The sequence below is a fragment of the Pristiophorus japonicus genome, chromosome 21, assembly GCF_044704955.1.
Source record: "Pristiophorus japonicus isolate sPriJap1 chromosome 21, sPriJap1.hap1, whole genome shotgun sequence".
Taxonomy (NCBI): Eukaryota; Metazoa; Chordata; class Chondrichthyes; family Pristiophoridae; genus Pristiophorus; species Pristiophorus japonicus.
The window spans coordinates 79,002,008-79,023,236 of record NC_091997.1 but is presented as its reverse complement, the minus strand read 5'-3'; the positions used below and the strand labels follow the sequence as shown (position 1 = coordinate 79,023,236).

At 49.2% G+C, this 21,229-nt stretch overlaps 1 non-coding gene and 1 pseudogene across 1 annotated transcript; one reads left to right on the top strand and one right to left on the bottom strand.

The window, feature by feature from the left end:
* LOC139233726 (small ribosomal subunit protein uS8-like) overlaps positions 1-21,229 on the top strand; it is a 48,884-nt pseudogene that overhangs the window by 1,354 nt on the left and 26,301 nt on the right.
* LOC139234249 (U2 spliceosomal RNA) lies at positions 20,011-20,207 on the bottom strand. The gene has a single exon (XR_011588303.1). It is a non-coding gene; the product is annotated as a U2 spliceosomal RNA (small nuclear RNA).

Here is a 21,229-nt window from a genome sequence, read left to right as displayed (position 1 = left end):
AGCAAGACTTCCTTACTCTTATACTCCAACCTCCTTGCAATAAAGGACAACATGCCATTGGCCTTCCTTATTGTTTGCTGAACCTGCACGCTAGCTTTCTGTGTTTCATGCACAAGGGACACCCAAATCTCTCTGAACACCAACAGTTAAAAGTTTCTCACCATTTAAACAATATTTTGAATTTCTATTCTTCCTACCAAAGTGAATAACCTCCCACTTCCCTACATTATACTCCATCTGCCACCTTACTTCCCACTCACTAAGTCTATCTATATCCCTTTGCAGACGCTTTGTGTTCTCCTCACAGCTTACTGTCCCACCTAGCTTGGTATTGTCAGCAAACCTGAATACATTACACTCAGTTCCTTCATCCAAATCATTGATACAGATTGTGAATAGCTGAGGCCCAAGCACTGATCCTTGTGGCACCCCATTAGTTACAGCCAACCCAAAAATGATCCGTTTATTCCTACTCTCTGCTTTCTGGCCATTAACCAATCCTCTATCCATACTAATACATTCCCTCCAATCCCATGAGCCCCTACCTTGTGTAGTAACCTTTTATGTGGCAGCTTATCGAATGCCTTTTGGAAATCCAAATATACTACATCCACTGGTTCCCCTTTATCTACCCTGCTCATTACATCCTCAAAACAAATTGTCAAACAAGATTTCCCTTTCATACAACCATGTTGACACTGACTAATCGTGTTAGAATTTTCTAAGTACCCCGAAAGGACTTCTTTAACAATGGATTCCAGTACTTTCCCGACGATTGATGTCAGACTAACTGGCCATTTGTGTCTCCAATGCTCATTCTCCCAGTCCTGCTGCATTTTAGGGGGGACTGTCTACTGATGCGCCCATGTCTGGCAGCAAGTGGTTAGTGTAGAAGCCTTGAAGTCAGGAAAAAGTCCTTCAGCACCTAATCAACAATAGAAAGCTCCAAACCTGTCGGGGTAGAAATTGCCCTCCGCCCGAAAGGTTTTGATAGAGAGGATACAGACAGCATATTTCCACTTGTGGGGAAGGGCATATCTAGAGGACATCAATATAAGATAGTCACCAAGAAATCCAATAGGGAATTCAGAAGAAACTTCTTTACCCAGAGAGTGGTGAGAATGTGGAACTCGCTGCCACAGGGAGTGGTTGAAGCGAATAGTATCGATGCATTTAAGGGGAGGCTAGACAAGCATATGGGGAGAAGGGAATAGAGGGTCATGCTGATAGATTTAGATGAGGAAAGACAGGAGGAGGCTCGAGTGGAGCATAAACGCCGGCATGGACTGGTTGGGCCCAATGGCCTGTTTCTGTGCCAGATATCCTGTGTAATTGTATTAAACAGGGCGCTCCCTCCGTTTTTGAAAGTTTTTCTCCGCCGTACTTTGAAGTTTTTTCCGGTCGGGGTGGATGTTGTTGTCGGGTGCGGGCCGGAAGTGCCCTCGCAGCGGGACCGCCGTCTCGACCAGTCATCAGCGCCGCGCTGACGTGTCATAACGTCTCTCCCCTTCAGTTAAAGGGGAGGGCCGCTGTGAACTCTGCATATTTTTCACACAGGTTCACTGGGCCTCCAGGGAGGGTTTCGGCCGGGCCAGTGGCCTGACACCCAAGAGAGGGGGGTGCCAGGCTGCCTGTTGGTGGCCCGGCCGAACCCGGAGGGGGGGGTAATTGTGGGGCAAACCGGGCAGTTGGCCGACAATAAAAAATAAAACGCCATCGCCGGCAGCGTAACCTCCCCTTTAAGGGTGGGCCGGGCCGCCGAACAACAAGGAGCAACAGGAGCGCACCGACACAAAAAGCTGCCGGGGGCACCGACCGGCCTTTCCCGCGGGGCAATTCCACAACAGGGCAATTTCCCGCGGGGTAATTTCAGGAAGTGCTCCCACCTGTCGGGAAGGGGTCGGCGCGTGCTTGCGCGGCGGGAAAACGGGCGGAGCGGTCCCCGGGCAGAGCTCCGCCCCCTGAGGAAGGGCAATCAACAAAATGGCGGCCCCTCCGCGGCGGCTCGGCGGCCATTCCGCGCCGCCCTGTGGCCGCCGCTTTCAGGCGGCCCGAGGCCTGATCGGGAGGAGCAATTTCAGCCCCATGGAATCGTAGTAACCGCCAGAAGTGATCAACCAGCAACGAACCAGTAAGTGGTTGATGATCCCGTTCAATAGCGCTGGCCGCGGGGTGGTAGGGAGGCGGATTAGCCTTTCTGCTGCTCAACACGTGTTCGGCCACGTGAGCTCAAAGGGCGTAGGCTGGAGCATTGACCTCCAAAATGGCACCGCTGGCATCGTGATCTGCCCGCCCTGCATCCTTGTGGCGGACGTTCACTGCGCGCGCACGCCTACACCTGCGCCAATATGGCGTCGGGTGCGACTCGCCCCACAAGTGCGTGTGCGTGCGTCGGGCGCCATTTTGGTACCGGTGGCGCCCAAACAACGGGCGCCACCGATCCCAACTTCACGCCGAAGCTGCCGACCTTAGATGGTATCGCTTAGTGGGGCTTGAGCAAAGAGGCAAACACGCTAGCAACGCAGCCACGCATATTGTTCACTCGATGTGCGTCAGGTGTTCGAAAGAGACAAAGAGGACGCTCGAGCAGGTGACTGGAAACTCCGTGTTGGTGACATCAAGCTGCTCACGAGCAATCCAAACCGGCAGACAAAAGAATTTTGAGTTTGTCATTGACAGCCTTATTGGTCGTACTCTAAACACATTGAGGCAGCTGCAACGCGTATATCCAACCCAACAAGATCTGCAGCAATCAACGAAGTTATTGCTCAGTATTCATGAGGTGTGGCAGGGCTATTTCTGGAACTGTGTCACATCTGATAGCCTTTATCTGCTTAAGAAATGCTGAAGCAACACCTGTGACATCTATGAGTTCCATCGCATCACTCCTCTCAATTAGAGAAATATATTTAGATTTCCTTAGTTCCATGCTTGGAATAAACATTACCTCACGGTGTAAGATCTACAATTACTTCACTCTCAGATTTCTCCAAACATGTTTACTAAAAGCCCACTCATCTTATGAACGGAAGCAAAGCCCTGTGTTCAAAGTGATTTATTTCCCACAGCAACAATCTCTCCTTCTCTTAAGATGTCCCCCAGAGTCGAGGATGACCCTGCTTCCACACTAAAATGAGTTTATATAGCGCCTTTCATGACCTCAGGACGTCTCAAAGCGCTTTACCGCCAAAGAAGTGTAGTCATCGTTGCAATGTAGGAAATGTGGCAGCCAATTTGTGCACAGCAAGCTCCCACACACGGCAATGTGATATTGAACAGACTATCTGTTTTTAGTGATGTCGGCTGAGGACTAAAAATTGGCCAGGGAGAACTTTCATGCTCTTCTTCGAATAGTGCCATGGGCAGACGGGGCCTCGGTTTAGCGGCTCATCCGAAAGATGGCAACTCCGACACTGTAGCATGATTATTGTATCAAAGGCTTTGTAATGTATGCACCTGTGAGTGGCCATTAGCCTGTCCAGACAGCGGGTGGTCGAGGGAGTCGTGCAGCCCGACTGCGGTTACGTTCGCGCCAGGGTGTTCCTGGAGATGGAGCACGCGGTGTCCACTGGTACGCACGCAGCCTTCCGCGAGAGGTGAGCGCCGGAGGGACTGGAGTGCATCATCACGCCCGGCAACCAAATTTTAATTTGACTGTTTAAAGTTTAATTTGTTTACTTTGTCGGTTTTAGTGCCTCTTTTATAAGGGGGCATTTGATTTACAGGTTCAACTAAAATAGTTGTAGAGCTGTTGCACACGGCCAAAGTGGCCATCAGCCGGTCCAGGCAGCGGGCGGTCGAGGGGGTCGTTCAACCCGACTGCCTGCCTCTCTTCCGCGGTTACATCCGAGCCAGGGTGTCCCTGGAGATGGAGCACACGGTGTCCACCGGTACGCTCGCGGCCTTCTGCAAGAGGTGGGCGCCGGAGGGACTGGAGTGCATCATTTCAACAGGGAACAACATTTTAATTTAATTTGATTTGTCAAGGTTCCCTTTAACGGTTGGCAGTCGGGTTGAACGACCCCCGCGACCTTGTGCAACAGCTCTACAACTTAGTTGAATCTGTAAATCAAGTGCCCCCTTATTAAAGGGGCACTTTTTGTGCCCTTACAAAAGGGAACACTTGTATTAATGTTCTACCAAAATAGTTGTAGAGCTGTTGCATTGTGAGTGGCTTAGCTGGTCATGTGATGTTCACAAGACTCAATAAAACCCCAGCCAGTTGGGTCGAGGTCATTCACGATGAGGATGCAGTTGTGAGCCTAGTGGATGAACTGGTAATGTGCAGTGTGATTGTTAATCAACCAACTAGTTCTTAACAGCAACGTGTTGCTATGAATTCTTCAACAATGAACCCGTGAAGCAAGTACATTATAGGCTTCTCTCCCCTCCATCATCATAAGCGGTCCCTCAAAATGAGGATGACTTGCTTCCACGCCGAAAAGGGATGAGTTCACAGGTGTTTCAATGAAGGGAAAGAGCTAATATTCCAGATCCCGAACTACATCCTGAAGGGTGGAAGATGCCTGTGTGTGGATTTTTTTAACGTGTGGTGACCGTTGCACACCAGCCACCACACGGGCTTGACAGAGCTAGGTCTTGGTCCAGTGGCAAGGCTTAACCAGGATGACTGGAGACCAGCTCTGCTGCACGGACCTAGTGCGCACACATATCGCAGTGTGGGCTGGGCCCGTGCTGCCCCTGGGCCCTCGGCTCTTCTGAGCCCCAAACTCTCGCCTCTCCTGGGCCCCGGTCACTTCCCTCCACGAACTCTCGCCGCTCCTTCGCCCCGACCTCGCTGCTCCTGCTGTACCTGCCCGCACTGCAGTCAGCCGTCGCCCTCCTGCAGCAGCACGCGCTGCTCCCTGCAGTGGTATACTGCCGCACGCTGCTCCCTCCAATGACCCCGGCCTGTCGATGGTCCTGCAGGCCGGGACCGCGACGATTTCATGGCTGGGGTACCCCTACACCTAATTAAGGGAACACTAATTTTCTTCCTCTACCGCTCATGAAAAAACTTGAAGCAATACTGTTAAATATTTCTGCAATCCTCACATCAACAACAGATACTGATCCAGCTCCTTTTTAAAGGTAAGAGCAAGATACTGTGGATGCTGGAAATCAGAAATAAAAACAGAGAGTGCTGGAAATACTCAGCGGGTCATAGAAACATAGAAACATAGAAAATAGGTGCAGGAACAGGCCATTCGGCCCGTTGAGCCTGCACCACCATTCAATATGATCATGGTTGATCATTCACCTCAGCACCCCTTTCCTGCTTTCTCTCCATACCCCTTGATCCCTTTAGCCGTAAGGGCCATATCTAACTCACTCTTGAATATATCCAATGAACTGGCATCAACAACTCTCTGCGGCAGGGAATTCTACAGGTTAACAACTCTCTGAGTGAAGAAGTTTCTCCTCATCTCAGTCCTAAATGGCCTACCCCTTATCCTTAGACTGTGTCCTCTGGTTCTGGACTTCCCCAACATCGGGAACATTCTTCCTGCATCTAACCTGTCCAGTCCCATCAGGCGGCATCTGAGGAGGAGAGAGAAACAGAGTTTATGTATCAGCTCGATGACCTTTCGTCAGAACTGAGGAAGGGTCATTGACCTGAAACATTAACTCTGTTTCTCTCTCCACAGATGCTGCCAGACCTGCTGAGTATTTTCAGCATTATCTGCTTTTATTCCCTTTTTAAAATATACCAAACAAACTGGTTTTGACAACAGAGATTTCAGTACACGCAATCCATTGTGCACGTGCTTCCTGATGCTCTATAATTTAATCCCATTTCCATTCATTCTCCTTTCTAGTGTTCTTCAAATATTTATTTAATTCCCTCTTCAATGTAAAAATGGGTGTTTCACTAATCACTTGCCATAGCGCGTTTTATCTCCTCTTTGACCGAAAAGCATTTGTTTAACCTCTCCCTTTATGCTTACACTAGCAATCCTGATTGTCCTATACAGAAAGGAAAGACGTGCATTTATATAGCGCCTTTCATGACCTCAGGACGTCCCAAAGCGCTTTACAGCCAATTAAGTACATTTGGAGTGTGGTCACTGTTGTAATGTGGGAAACGCGGCAGCCCAGTTGCACACAGCAAACTCCCACAAACAGCAATGTGATAATGACCAGATCATCTGATGTTTAGTGATGTTGATTGAGGGATAAATATTAGCCAGAACACTGGGGATAACTCCCCTGCTCTTCTTCGAAATAGTGCCATGGGATCTTTTACATCCACATGAGAGACCAGACATCGGTTCAATGTCTCATCCGAAAGACAGCTCCTCTGACAGTGGTGCACTCTGCTGGATAGTCTGCTAGATTTTTGTGTTAAAGTTTCTGGTGGTGGGACTTGAACCCACAACCTTCTGACCCAGAGGTGAGAGTCCTACCCACTGAGCCACAGCTGGCACGATCCCATTTTTGAGCATTCCACTGACTGGTGGGAATAACCTTACACTATTTATCCTCTCAAACCCCAATTTTGAACACTTCTGTTAGTTATTCACTCTAACCATCGCTGGTCTAAAAGATCCCATCAGAATTGTTATCCTTTTCTCTTTCAGAAGTGGATTGACTGGCTGTGCACTTCCAGAATGTTCCGCTATTATTTCAGGACTCCAGGCTTGAAGTTTAAAAAAATAATAATTTCATACAGATTTTTGTATCTCCACAGAACTTGGTCACCGGTATCATTTACAACAATATTTCTTTTGGTATTTCTATATATATCTAACAGTTCAGCGAGATCGATAGATTTTTGGATATTAAGGGAAACAAGGGATATGGGGACAGTGCAGGAAAGTGGAGTTGAGGTAGAAGATCAGCCATGATCTTATTGAATGGCGGAGCAGGCTCGAGGGGCCGAATGGCCGACTCCTGCTCCTAATTCGTATGTTCAGTGTGGTGGATAAACACTGGAACCCAACTGAAATGGGCTCATTGTCATGGTAGTTTTAGTTTGAGGCCGTTGCTTATCTCAATTACTCTTTTTTGCTGATTATTCGTTGTTGTCGTACGTTTATCTGACCGCTTCATAGGATTCATTTATCACTGGTAAAAGATGTTGAATGTTTCCTTCACTCTAATATAGGGGTAGACTTTCACTTTCTGAGGCAGCGCAAGACAGATTGTCGGGGCCCAGTTACCCATTGTACGCCAGGCCTGATTTTTCTTGCCGTTGACTCGGCCCAACTATCATCAGCTGCTTTGTCAGTGACCTCCGCTCCGCCCCACTGCCCCCCCGCCCAATCATAAGGTCTGAAGCGAGGCTGATCACTGATGATTGCACAGAGTTCAGCTCTGATATGTTCAATATAAAGGATGAAACTCAGCACTGTGTACAATGAGCAAGTGCGTACCTTAGCTCCTTTAATAAGACTCCAGAGTGCAGGTACCTCGTGGGTGGCCTGCTTATATACCGTGCGCCCAGGGGATGCTGGGATCCCTTGGGACTCCAACAGGTGGGCCCCCTGGTGGTAGTGTAGTACAGGTTACAAGGGGTTAAATACATAACAAGCTCCATACGCGATTCATCAGATAATGAAGCATTGCTGTTTGTGGATCTTGCTGTGCTGAATTAAACATGAAATCGAGGATCGATGGTTATCTAACCTTTAGGGGGCGAAATTGGGCTAATTTGCGCCTCCAATTAGCGCCTCCAGGTGGCCGATAACGGGGCGCAAATGGTTTTGCAACCGGGCGCCGCAGAAGCACCGGCTCCTGCCATCTTGGGCGGGGGTTTAGCGGTGGTACAGCATTGCTCCCCGATATCCTCCGCGCAGAGATCGTGACATCATCAACGTGCGCACCGGCCCGGTCCCGAACATGGCTTCCGCCCCCTCTAGCTTCGCCGGGCGAAAACATCAACAGTTGCAGGAGGTGAGGATCGGGCGGCCGGCCGTTACCGGGGCGATGGTTAAAGGCGAGGTGGCCGAGGTAAGTAAAAACAAAACTTACCCGCTCTCTTGCAGGCTTTTCCTGCCCGCCATCGATTAGCCTGGCACTCTGCAGTGGCTCAGGGGGCAGCACGCTCACCTCCGAGTCAGAAGGCTGTGGGTTCAAGTCCCACTCCATAGTGTTGACCACAGACCCCACAAATCTAGGCTGACACTCCAAGTGCAGTGCTGAGGGAGTGCGGCACTGTCAGAGGTGCTGTCTTTCAGATGCAATGCTAAACCGGAGCCCCGCCTGCCCTCTCAGGTGGACGTAAAAGATCCCATGGCCACTATTTCGAAGAAGAGCAGGGTATTCTTCCTGGTGTCTTATATCCGGCCAAGTATTTATCCCTCAACCAACATCATTAAAACAGATTATTTGGTCATTATCACATTGCTGTGTGTGGGAGCTTGCTATGCGCAAATTGGCATTTCCCACATTACAACAGTGACTGCACTCCAAAAGTACTTCATTGGCTGTAAAGCGTTTTGGGCGACCTGAGGTCTTGAAAGGCGCTGTATAAAGGCAAGTCTTTCTTTCTTAGCAACAGTCTTACTTTGGTTGTGTTCATGGCTGGTTTTGCCACCTGAGTTAAAAGGTCCTTGTCGGAGAACAAAGAGCTAGTGCTATAAATGTTGCAGGTAGGACTTATTTGCTAGTCATCAGACATGTTCCTTATCTTCAATTTAACTTTCATTCAAATTGTGTTCGAATTAAAATTGCCGGATCAAATATCCATACTTTAGAGGTCGTACTAAAATGACGTAGATTAAGAATTTAGAAGTGTTTCGCAGTGGTTAAACAAGTAGAAAAATAAACTGAGGAGTTAGATAGCAAAGTCAATTAAGAGAGCAACCTTTCACCTTTGGTACCTGGCTTTAAATTTGATGCCTGGTGATAAAATGAAATTCTTCTCAGGTGTCAACAACAACAACAACGGCAACTTGCATTTATATAGTGCCTTTAACACAGTGAAACGTCCCAAGGCGCTTCACAGGAGTGTAATATGATAACAAAATTTGACACCGAACTGCACAAGTAGAAATTAGCGCAGGTGACCAAAAGCTTGGTCAAACATGTAGGTACCAGCGGATTGGAACGCAGCTAATGTAACGCCTCTGTTTAAAAAAGGGGGCAGACAAAAGGCAGGTAACTATAGGCGGGTTAGTTTAACATCTGTAGTGGGGAAAATGCTTGAAGCTATCATTAAGGAAGAAATAGCGGGACATCTAGATAGGAATAGTGCAATCAAGCAGATGCAACATGGATTCATGAAGGGGAAATCATGTTTAACTAATTTACTGGAATTCTTTGAGGATATAACGAGCATGGTGGATAGAGGTGTACCGATGGATGTGGTGTATTTAGATTTCCAAAAGGCATTCGATAAGATGCCACACAAAAGGTTACTGCAGAAGATAAAGGTACAAGGAGTCAGAGGAAATGTATTAGCATGGATTGAGAATTGGCTGGTTAACAGAAAACAGAGAGTCGGGAAAAATGGGTCCTTTTCGGGTTGGAAATCGGTGGTTAGTGGTGTGCCACAGGGATCGGTGCTGGGACCACAACTGTTTACAATATACATAGATGACCTGGAAGAGGGGACAGAGTGTAGTGTAACAAAATTTGCAGATGACACAAAGATTAGTGGGAAAGCAGGTTGTGTAGAGGACACAGAGAGGCTGCAAAGAGATTTAGATAGGTTAAGCAAATGGGCTAAGGTTTGGCAGATGGAATACAATGTCGGAAAATGTGAGATCATCCACCTTGGAAAAAAAACACATTAAAACAGTTATTTGAGTGGAGAGAAATTACAACATGCTGCGGTGCAGAGGGACCTGAAGGTTCTTGTGCATGAAACAAATCCCAAAAAGTTAGTTTGCAGGTGCAGCAGGTAATCAGGAAGGCGAATGGAATGTTGGCCTTCATTGCGAGAGGGATGGAGTACAAAAGCAGGGAGGTCCTGCTACAACTGTACAGGGTATTGGTGAGGCCGCACCTGGAGTACTGCGTGCAATTTTGCTCACCTTACTTAAGGAAGGATATACTAGCTTTGGAGGGGGTACAGAGACGATTCACTAGGCTGATTCCGGAGATGAGGGGGTTACCTTATGATGATAGATTGAGTAGACTGGGTCTTTACTCGTTGGAGTTCAGAAGGATGAGGGGTGATCTTATAGAAACATTTAAAATAATGAAAGGGATAGACAAGATAAAGGCATAGCGGTTGTTTCCACTGCTCGGGGAGACTAGAACTAGGGGGCTCAGCCTCAAAATACGGGGGAGCCAATTTAAAACCGAGTTGAGAGGGAATTTCTTCTCCCAGAGGGTTGTGAATCTGTGGAATTCTCTGCAGAAGGAAGCAGTTGAGGCTATCTCATTGAATGTATTCAAATCACAGATAGATTGATTTTTAACCAATAAGGGAATTAAGGGTTACGGGGAGTGGGCGGGTAAGTGGATCTGAGTCCACGGCCAGATCAGCCATGATCTTGTTGAATGGCGGAGCAGGCTCGAGGAGCTAGATGGCCTACTCCTGTTCCTAATTCTTATGTTCTTATGTTCTTATGTTTTAGGGAGTGTCTTGAAGGAGGAAAGAGAGGTAGAGAGGTTTAGGCAGGGAGTTCCAGAGCTTGGGGCCCAGGCAACAGAAAGCACGGCCACCAATGGTTGAGAGATAATAATCAGGGATACTCAAGAGGGCAGAATTAGTGGAGCGCAGACATCTCTGTGGGGTTGTGGGGCTGGAGGAGATTACCGAGATAGGGAGGGGCGAGGCCATGGAGGGATTTGAAAACAAGGATGAGAATTTTGAAATGGAGGCGTTGCTTAACTGGGAGCCAATGTAGGTCAGCGAGCACAGGGGGTAATGGGTGAGTGGGTCCTGGTACGAGTTAACTTGCATTTATATAGCGTCTTTCATGACCACTGGATATCTCAAAGCGCTTTACAGCCAATGAGGTACTTTTGAAGTATAGTCACTGTTGTAATGTAGGAAATGCGGCAGCCAATTTGCACACAGCAAGCTCCCACAAACAGCAATGTGATAATGATCAAATAATCTGTTTTTGTTATGTTGATTGAGGGATAAATATTGGCCAGGACACCAGGGAGAATTCCCTTACTCTTCTTCAAAATAGTGCCATAGGATCATTTACATCCACTTGAGAGAGCAGACAGGGCCTCGGTTTAATGTCTCATCTGAAAGACGGCACCTCCGACAGTGCAGCGCTCCATCAGCACTGCAGTGGAGTGTCTGCCTAGATTTTTCTTGTGCTCAAGTCTATGGGGTGGTACTTAAACCCACAAACCTTCTGACTTAGAGGTGAGTGTGCTACCTACTGAGCCACAGCTGACACAACTTGCTAGGATTCGGGCAGCTGAGTATTGGATCTCATCTCTTAGGTAGTGCCTCGGAGTCGAGGGTGACTTGCTTCCACACTAATATGAGTTCTAAGGTGACTGATGAGACCAATGAGGGACCGACAGTCTCTGTCACAGGTGGGGCAGACGGTGGTTGGAGGGACGGGTGGGTGGGGGGCTTGGTTTGTCGTGCGCTCCTTCTGCTGTTTGTACTCGGTTTCCGCGTGCTCCCGGCGAAGAGACTCGAGGTGTTCGGCGCCTTCCCGGATGCTTCTCCTCCACTTTGAGCAGTCTTGGGCCAGGGATTCCCAAGAGTCGGTGGGGATGTTGCATTTTTTCAAGGAGGCTTCGCTGGTGTCCTTGGAGAATTTTCTCTGCCCTCCTGGGGTTCGCCTGCCGTGACGGAGCTCGGGAGTAGAGCGCTTGTTTCGGGAACCTCGTATCGGGCATGCGGACAATGTGGCCCGTCCATCGGAGCTGATTGAGCATGGTCAATGCTTCGATGCTGGGAATGTTGGCCTGAAAGGGATCACTGACGTTGGTGTGCCTATCCTGCCAACGGGTTTGCAGAATTTTGCGGAGGCAGCGTTGGTGGTACTTCTCCAGTGCTTTGTCCATGTGTCTGAAGCATATAGGAGGGCAGGTATCACTGCTGCTCTGTAGAGCATGAACTGGGGGCCGGGTTTGAGATCTTCAAACCCTCTTTGCCTCAGGCGGCCAATGGCTGTACTGGCGCACTGAAGGCGGTGTTATGTTACATCATCAACGTCTGCCCTCGCTGACAGAAGGCTCCCGAGGTATGGAAAGCGGTCCACATTGTCCAATGTCTTGTTGTGGATTTTGATGATCGGGGGGCAGTGCTGTGAGGTGGGGGCAGGTTGGTAGAGAACCTTTGTCTTATGGATGTTTAATGTAAGGCCCAGACTGTCATACACTTCAGTGAAGGTGTCAACGATAGTTTAGAGTTCGGCCTCCGAGTGTGCGCAAATGCAAGCGTCGTCTGCATACCGTAATTCAATGATAGAGGTTGGGACAACCTTGGCGCTCGACTGGAGGTGATGGAGGTTGAACAATTTCCCGATCATCCTATAGATTAGCTCCACTCCAGCGGGGAGCTTGTTGGAGGTTAGATGAAGCATTGCAGCCAGGAAGATTGAAAAGAGCATCGGTGCGATGACACAGCCCTTGCTTGACCCCAGTCCGCATGCTTATTGGGTCTGTGGTGGATCCATTGGTCAGGGTCATGGTTTGCATGTCGTCGTTAAGCAGGCGGAGGATGGTGACAAATTTTTGAGGACAGCCGAATTTGAGGCGGACACTCCATAACCCCTCTCGGTTGACAGAGTCGAAGGCCTTTGTGAGGTCAAAGAAGGCCATGTGCAGAGGTTGGTGCTGCTCCCTACATTTTTCTTGGATTTGTCGTGCGGTGAAAATCATGTCTGTTGTGCCTCGAGCTGGGCGAAATCCGTGTTGCGACTCTGGGAGGAGCTCTTCAGCCACTGGGAAGAGACAATTGAGGAGGACACTTGCAATAGTTTTAGCTGAGGTACCTCCAGCTTAAGTAAGACAGACAATCTACTGATGTGGAGAAACTTAGCATGTTCATTATTTTTGTATTATTCACATGAAGACAAGGTGTCATCATTAGCATCATAGGCAGTCCCTCGAATCGAGGATGACTTGCTTCCACGTCAAAAAGTTCACAGGTGTTTCAACGAAGGACCTAAGATTCCAGGTCCCGAACTAAATCCTGTAGGATGGAAGATGCCTGTACGTGGATTTTTTTAACGTGTGGTGGCCGTTGCACATCAGCCACCACACGGGCTTGACAGAGCTAGGTCTTGACCAGTGACCAGCTCTGCTGCACGACTGAGCATGCGCACATATCGCAGTGTGGGCTGGCCCGTGCTGCCCCTGGGCCCTCCCCTCTTCTGGGCCCCGAACTCACGCCTCTCCTGGGCCCCGATCACATATGTGCTGCTCCCTGGAGTGGTATGCGGCCTCGCTGCTCCCTCCACTCCCCGGCCTGCTCTGATGGTGCTCACAGGCCGGGGGCCATGCAGACTGCTGGGCTAGGCCACCACGCTGCTCCCCACGCTCCAGACAAGGTGTAATGATTAAGAGGAGTGCATCTGAACTTAACTATTGCTCTTTATGTTCACTTGCTGTGAAGATTTGTATCGAGCCTCTTATCTTACCAAGTATTTTAAAGAGATTGGAGAGACACAAAGGAGCATGTGCAAACGACATGATTATCCAGTTCACCTACTGTTACTGCCCTGGGTTTTCTATTGTACAGTAGGATGTTGGGCAGTACGGACACACACCTAAGTATAAGATGCTCAGGCCATGTACGAGAGCGATTAGCACTGCTGTACCGCACAGAAAATCTGAATTTGCAACGTAACCTGTTAGTGCTAAATAAACACTTTTTTTCCCCCCAAAATATACTTTATTCATATAATATTTTCACAATACACTGGAAAATAGCTCAGTACCTTGCGGTCAGCAATTCCATACAATTGGTTTGGATGCTGACAGCAGTTCCATACAATGCACTACCGTGCATTTCATTTCAATGAACAGTTTAGTACAATCCTTAAATCATGTTACATGTAGTACTGTGCAAATACGGGTATTACATGGAGCAGATGGGAACAGGTTTACATTACATTCCAGGATACATTTCAATACCGATCACCAATCACGTTACATGTAGCAATATGCAGATGAAAGCAGTACACGGAACGGATGAGAACACATTTACATTTCTTTACAAGTTACTAAACAGTGCAGAGACTTTCATTATACATGGCACAACACAGGTGTTTTTCAGTACATGGTGCTCGATGTATACAAGCAGATTAACAAGTACAGGCCGAGGGGGGTCTGATTCCAGCCCCTGGGTTTACTGTGGCAGAAGGGCTTTAAACTGTGGCCCTTCCCCATCGTGCCTTTGCGGCGACTGTACCAATCTTTAGTGCGTCCCTCAGCACGTACTCCTGGATCTTGGATTGCGCCAGTCTGCAACACTCGGCCGTGGACATCTCCTTGCTCTGGAAGACCAGCAAGTTTCGGGAAGACCAAAGTGCGTCTTTCACCGAGTTGATGGCTCTCCAGCAGCAGGTGATGTCTGTCTCGGTGTGTGTCCCTGGGAACAGCCTGTACAGCACAGAGTCCTGTGTTATGGAGCTGCTTGGGATGAACCTCGACAGCAACCACTGCATCTCCTTCCAGACCTGCCTTGCAAAGGGGCAATCCTGAAGGAGATGGATGACTGTCTCGTCCGCACCACAGCCAACTCGGGGGCAGAGTGCCATATCTTTGAAACCCCGGCTGTGCATGAAGGATCTGATGGGGAGGGCCCTCCTCACCGCCAACCAAGCTACATCTTGGTGCTTGTGTGAAAGCTCTGGCGATGAGACATTCTGCCAAACGAGTTCGACAGTCTGCTTGGGGAACCACCCGACAGGATCCATCATCTCCTTCTTTTGTAGGGCGTCCAGGACCTTGCGGGCCGACCACTGCTTTATGGCGTTGTGGTCAAAGCTGTTTTTCTTGAAAAACTTTTCCACGAAGGACAGGTGCTGAGGCATGGTCCAACTGGTTGGAGCGTTCCGCGGCAGTCTGGTCAGACCCATCCTTCGCAACACCGGGGACAGATAGAACCTCAGCACGTACTGACACTTGGTGTTTGTGTACGAAGGGTCTGTGCACAGCTTGATGCAGCCGCACACAAAGGTGGCCATCAGGATGAGGGCTATGTTCGGAACGTCCTTTCCCCCTTGACCAGAGATTTGCACATCGTGTCTCTGCGGACACGGTGCATTTTCGATCTCCAGACGAAGTGGAAGACGGCCCGGGTGACTGCCTCGGCACAGGAGCGGGGTATGGACCAGACCTGCGCCACGTACAACAACAGCGAGAGCACCTCACTCCTGATGACCAGGTTCTTTCCTGCAATGGAGAGTGAGCGCAGCTTCCACCATCCAGTTTATGTTTCGCTTTAGCGATACGCTCCTTCCAGTTTTTGGCGCACGCCCCGTCCGCTCCGAACCATATTCCCAAAACCTTCAGGTAATCTGACTTCACAGTGAAGGGAATAAAGGATCGGTCGGACCAGCTTCCAAAGAACATGGTCTCGCTTTTGCTGCGATTTACCTTCGCTCCCGAGGCCAGTTCAAACTGTTCGCAGATTGTGAGCAATCCGCGGACCGACTGCGGATCTGAGCAAAGGTTGGTGACGTCGTCCATGTACAGGGAGGTCTTGACCTGAGCGCCTCCGCTGCCTGGGATTGTCAACCCCCCTAATGCCCGCACCCTTCCTGATGGACTCGGCAAAGGGCTCGAGACAGCACACAAACAAGACAGAGGAGAGGGGACAGCCTTGCCTGACTCCAGGCCTGATCGGAAAGCTTTCAGTTTCCCACCTGTTGATTAGAACTGCGCTACTGATGTCTGTGTAGAGCAGTTGGATCCAATTGCGGATACCCTCCCCAAACCCCATCTTGGAGAGCACGTCCATCAGGTACGTGTGTGATATCCTGTCAAAGGCCTTCTCCTGGTCTAAGCTGATTAAGCAGGTGTCCACCCTCCTGTCCCGCACGTAGGCGATCGTATCCCTGAGTAGTGCGCGGCTATCAGAGATCTTCCAAGCCTCGCTCTTTGCCTCAGAGTCCTCCAAAATCATGTTCCGCTCCAGAGTCCGCTCCGTCGAGCAGGATGAGACGTGTTCCCGTTTCTTCTTCCAAAAGGTACACAGGGGGAGCTCTGTGATCACCAGCCTAAAGGAAGAAGATGGTTCTGTGATGTCTTCACAGCCCGACATGCTGAGGATCAGCAAATCCTTCTATGCCAGGCTGTACGACGTCAAGCCCACAGACCGCGCGGCCTCCCAGTCTTTCCTGTAGTCTATCTCAGAGGTCTTAGACGACAGTGAGCGGGAAAGTCTGGATCACCCGCTAACTCTGGACGAGCTGACAAAGGCTGTCCGGTCCCTTGCGATGAGTAAAACTCCCGGAAGCGACGGCTTACCGGTCGAGTTGTATTCGGCTCTGTGGGACTGGATAGGCCCAGACCTGCTGGAAGTGTACGGGGGTATGCTTCTGGCCGGCAGCATGTCAGAATCAATGAGGAAAGGCATCATCACCCTCATCTACAAGCAGAAGGGGGAGAGGGAGGAAATCAAAAACTGGCGGCCCATTTCGCTGCTCAATGTGGACTACAAGATCCTGTCAACGGTCATCGCAAACAGGGTCAAGTCTGCTCTTGAGCTGGTGATCCACCCGGACCAGACCTGTGCTGTCCCCAGCTAAATAAACACTTTTTAACCCCAAAAAATATACTTTATTCATATAAAATTTTCACAATACACTGGAAAATAGCTCAGTACCTTGCGATCAGCAATTCCATACAATTCCTTTGGATGCTGACAGCAGTTCCATACAATGCACTCGGTTGCATTTTATTTCAAGGTACAGTTTAGTATAATCCGTAAATCCCGTTACATGTAGTACTGTGCAAATAAGGGTATTACATGGAGCAGATGAGAACAGGTTTACATTACATTCCAGGATACATTTCAATACCGATCACCAATCACGTTACATGTAGCAATATGCAGATGAAAGCAGTACACGGACCGGATGAGAACACATTTACATTTCTTTACAAGTTACTAACCAGTGCAGAGACTTTCATTATACATGGCACAACACAGGTATTTTTCAGTACATGGTGTTCTATGTATACAAGCAGAGTAACAAGTACAGGCTGAGGGGGGTCTGATTCCAGCCCCTGGGTTTATCGTGGCGTAAGGGCCTTAAACTGTGACGCTTCCCCACCGTGCCTTTGCGGCGACTGCACCAATCTTTAGTCCGTCCCTCAGCACGTACTCCTAGATCTTGGATTGAGCCAGTCTGCAACACTCGGCCGTGGACATCTCCTTGCTCTGGAAGGCCAGCAAGTTTCGGGAAGACCGAAGTGCGTCTTTCACCGAGTTGATGGCTCTCCAGCAGCAGATGATGTCTGTCTCGGTGTGTGTCCCTGGGAACAGCCTGTACAGCACAGAGTCCTGTGTTACGGAGCTGCTTGGGGTGAACCTCGACAGCAACCACTGCATCTCCTTCCAGACCTGCCTTGCAAAGAGGCAATCCCGAAGGAGGTGGATGACAGTCTCGTCCGCACCACAGCCAACTCGGGGGCAGAGTGCCGTGTCTCTGAAACCCCGGCTGTGTATGAAGGATCTGACAGGTAGGGTCCTTCTCACCGCCAACCAAGCTACATCTTGGTGCTTGTGTGAAAGCTTTGGTGATGAGACATTCTAAATAAACACTTAAAACTGGCAATCGCTGCGTGCTATATTATCACGGTGTCATCCGTGGCTCAGTGGGTTGCGGGTTCAAGTCCCACTGCATGAGACTTGAGCACATAATCCAAGCTAGCAATTCTGAGGGGGTGCTGTCTGAGACGTTAAACCGAGGCCCCCGTCTGCCCTCTCAGTTGAACATAAAATATCCCATGATACTATTCAAAAATGAGCAAGGGGTCATCCCTGTTGTCCTGGCCAAGATTTACCCCTCAATCAACATCACTAAAAAACAACAGATCATTATTGCATTGCTGTCTGTGGGAGCTTGCTGTGCATAACTTGGCTGCCATGCTTCCTACATTACAACAGTGACTACACTCCAAAAGTAATTCATTGGTTGTAAAGCGCTTTGGAATGTCCTGAGATCGTGAAAGGTGCTATATAAATGCAAGTCTCCCTTTTCATAAATGTTTTATCGGGTGGCGTTAGTGGGGAAATCACATTATTTGTGTTGTCGACGTGTGTAGACAGCCTATATCATGATAGAGTTGCAAAAAGGTTATATAGACAATTGCTTCAGGAAGTTGCTTGGACGAGCTCATCTTATAGAGAGACAGATAGAGACTCAATTGAAATTTAATACGGGTAAGTGTCATAAGGCTAACTCCTGGTGTTAAGCATGAGGAAATACTGGAGAATCTTGGGCAATGCATCTGTGAAAGGGGATGCTCGAGAGGTGATGTTATAGAGGTATATAAGCCTAGAAATTGGGTACCACCCCATTTGGGGCCGGTTACATCCGGGAGGCGGGACATTTTGTTCTCAAAATTCGGGTTAGCGCCCCCAGAAGGAAGTGGAGCGCTAAATCAAGCTTCGGTCCTGGGGCGGTAACGGGTCGGAGGTGGGGTGCAGCGCTCAGCAGCGCTATGCACTGGGCTGTGTAGCTCTGCCACGGACCGAGCGGGCCGTCCCTGAATTAAAGGGAAAGGCCTAAGCTGCGTATTCTGCAGAATGGGAACCCACCTACCCGGACCCCCGGATCAGCGTCGGGGCACGGAACCCAACGTAGGGGCTGGGGTTCTAACGGTTTGCTGAGGGCGATGTCGTCAGCATCGCCGGGCCCACAGAGCAGGGCGCAACACTGTCGTTATCGGCGCCACGCCCGGTCGCAAACTCAGTTAGCGGCCCTGCTAACGGGAGGTGCAAGTCACCCAATTTCTCCCCCATAAGATTGTAAATGGCATGGCTAACAGAAAAATGCAGAAAGTTAAGATCGTTAGATTGAGAGACTAGGACAAGGGAATACAGGTTCAAATTGAGCGAAAGAGCAAGGGAGTGGGATTAATTGGATCATAGAAACATAGAAACATAGAAACATAGAAAATAGGTGCAGGAGTAGGCCATTCGGCCCTTCTAGCCTGCACCGCCATTCAATGAGTTCATGGCTGAACATGCAACTTCAGTACCCCATTCCTGCTTTCTCGCCATACCCCTTGATCCCCCCAGTAGTAAAGACTTCATCTAACTCCTTTTTGAATATATTTAGTGAATTGGCCTCAATAATGTTCTGTGGTAGAGAATGCCACAGGTTCACGATCGGTCCACCAAAGAGGCAGGATGGTCTGAATAGCTGACTTTCTGTGCTGTAACATTGTATTCTATCTTTGTAGCTGAAGGAAAATTCTTTCACAGAAAGATACAACAGTTCGAGATACAACAGTGGGGTGAAAACCATGGAGTCATTGAAGAACCATGGAGTCTTGCAGTATGGGGACTTTCGGGTCATTCTGGGTAGATGAATTATGATGGGCCGAAAGGCCTTTCTCATCCAAAGTGATTTTGTGATCTTAGGGCGTGAGACTCGGTGTTCAGCAGGTCCAGTCACTCTGAAGTAGCAAATCAACAAACAGAAAGAATGCTGAACTGGACAGCTCAATCATCAGAGTGCAGGCTGAAGGATGTCATGTTAAAACTGGAGCGTAATGGTAACACTGCAACTTGAACTCTTTGTCAACAAGACACAAGGGAGGATTGAAACACCAGTGGTGGTGCAGAGGAGGGCTCAAGTCTGAGCCTTTTTGAGTTGAGCTGTGGTCAAACAGTCTTGGCTTTACCATCTAATGAAAGCCTTAGCTACTATAGTAACTGAAGAAGTTGGCCACAAGGTAAGCAAGGATGAGGAAGACCATTTTTTTTTAATTATTTAAAAAAAAAATTTTTTTTAATTTTTTTTAATTTTTCGTAGCTAATCTTTCCAATTCTTTGTCAGATCACAAACGCCAGAGGTCACCTTGCACACATCAAGGATCACCCTGCGCTAATGCTCTTAGCCAAAAGGCCTAGAGCCCAAGCACCGTTCCTGGAAGTACTGCAATACCAGGTTCGTGCCATGGAGGTGGATGGGTCAGGCCCCCCACACACCTCCGTGGAGGTGGATGGGTCAAGCCACCCCACCCACCTCCTATTTCCAAAAAGCATAGGAGAACCACCTTCCTGATCCAGGGAGAACCACGTTGGGGTCATGGTTACTCCCCTGTCAGGTCAGTTACGCATGATCTTAGCCAAAAGGCCGAGAAGCGATGAGGAAGACCATTTGGCTCATGTTAATTCATCTACCTAAAAGCAACCTACTGAATCTTAGCGTGTCAGCTGTGGCTCAGTGGGCAGCACTCTTGCCTACTGAGTCAGGGAGGTTGTGGGTTCAATTCCCACTCCAGAGACTTGAGCACATAAATCTAGGCTGACACTCCCAGTGGAGTGCTACACTGTCAGAGGTGCCATCATCTCAGATGAGATGTTAAACTCTGGTCCCATCTGCCCTCTCAGATGGATGTAAAAAAAAAATCCCATTGAGTTTAGCTATTTTAAAATACCTGGTTATTGATCTTGGAAATTTCTGACTCCCGAAGTATTGTGGTTCCAGTTCTGCAAGGAGAGCATGACTTTTACTTTCCGAACATTGTCTGGATTCTCTGTCAAGGTGGGCGTTGCTTCTTTGACTCGCTGGTCATAAATCAAATGTGTATCGCGTTTAGCAACTCTGACTTCAGGGCAAAAGATTCGGGTGCGCCTGGTTTGGGGGCAGTGACACTCACAAGGCGCCAGACTTAGCACCAGGCGCCGAGGTCTCGTGGCTCGCAAGAATCATCATAGGGTCATAGAAAATTACGGCACAGTTCGGCCCATCGTGTCCGTGCCGGATGAAAAAGAGCTACCCAGCCTAATCCCACCTTCCAGCACTAGGTCCGTAGCCCTGTAGGTCACGGCTCTTTAACCAGGAAATTGGGATTACCACTCCTGGAAGGAAGTGCAGCACTAAATCGAGCGCTCCACTTCCTTTCTGGGGCGGTGTCGGAGCGGACGGGTCGGGGGAGGGACGCATCGCCAAGCACTGGGCCGCGTAGCTCTGCCCTGAGTTAAAGGGGAGGGCTCAAGCTGCGGATTTTAAACCTATCTGGGCCACCGGGGAGCGGGGGTGCCACGTGAACCGTCCGGCACTAAAGCAGAGCGCCGGGCTGAGCGATCGCAGCACGGACCCCGTGTCCAAAGTGGCACAAGTAGTGCCGGCCACCTCCTCTTTAACGTTTGCCCCCCCCCCCCCCA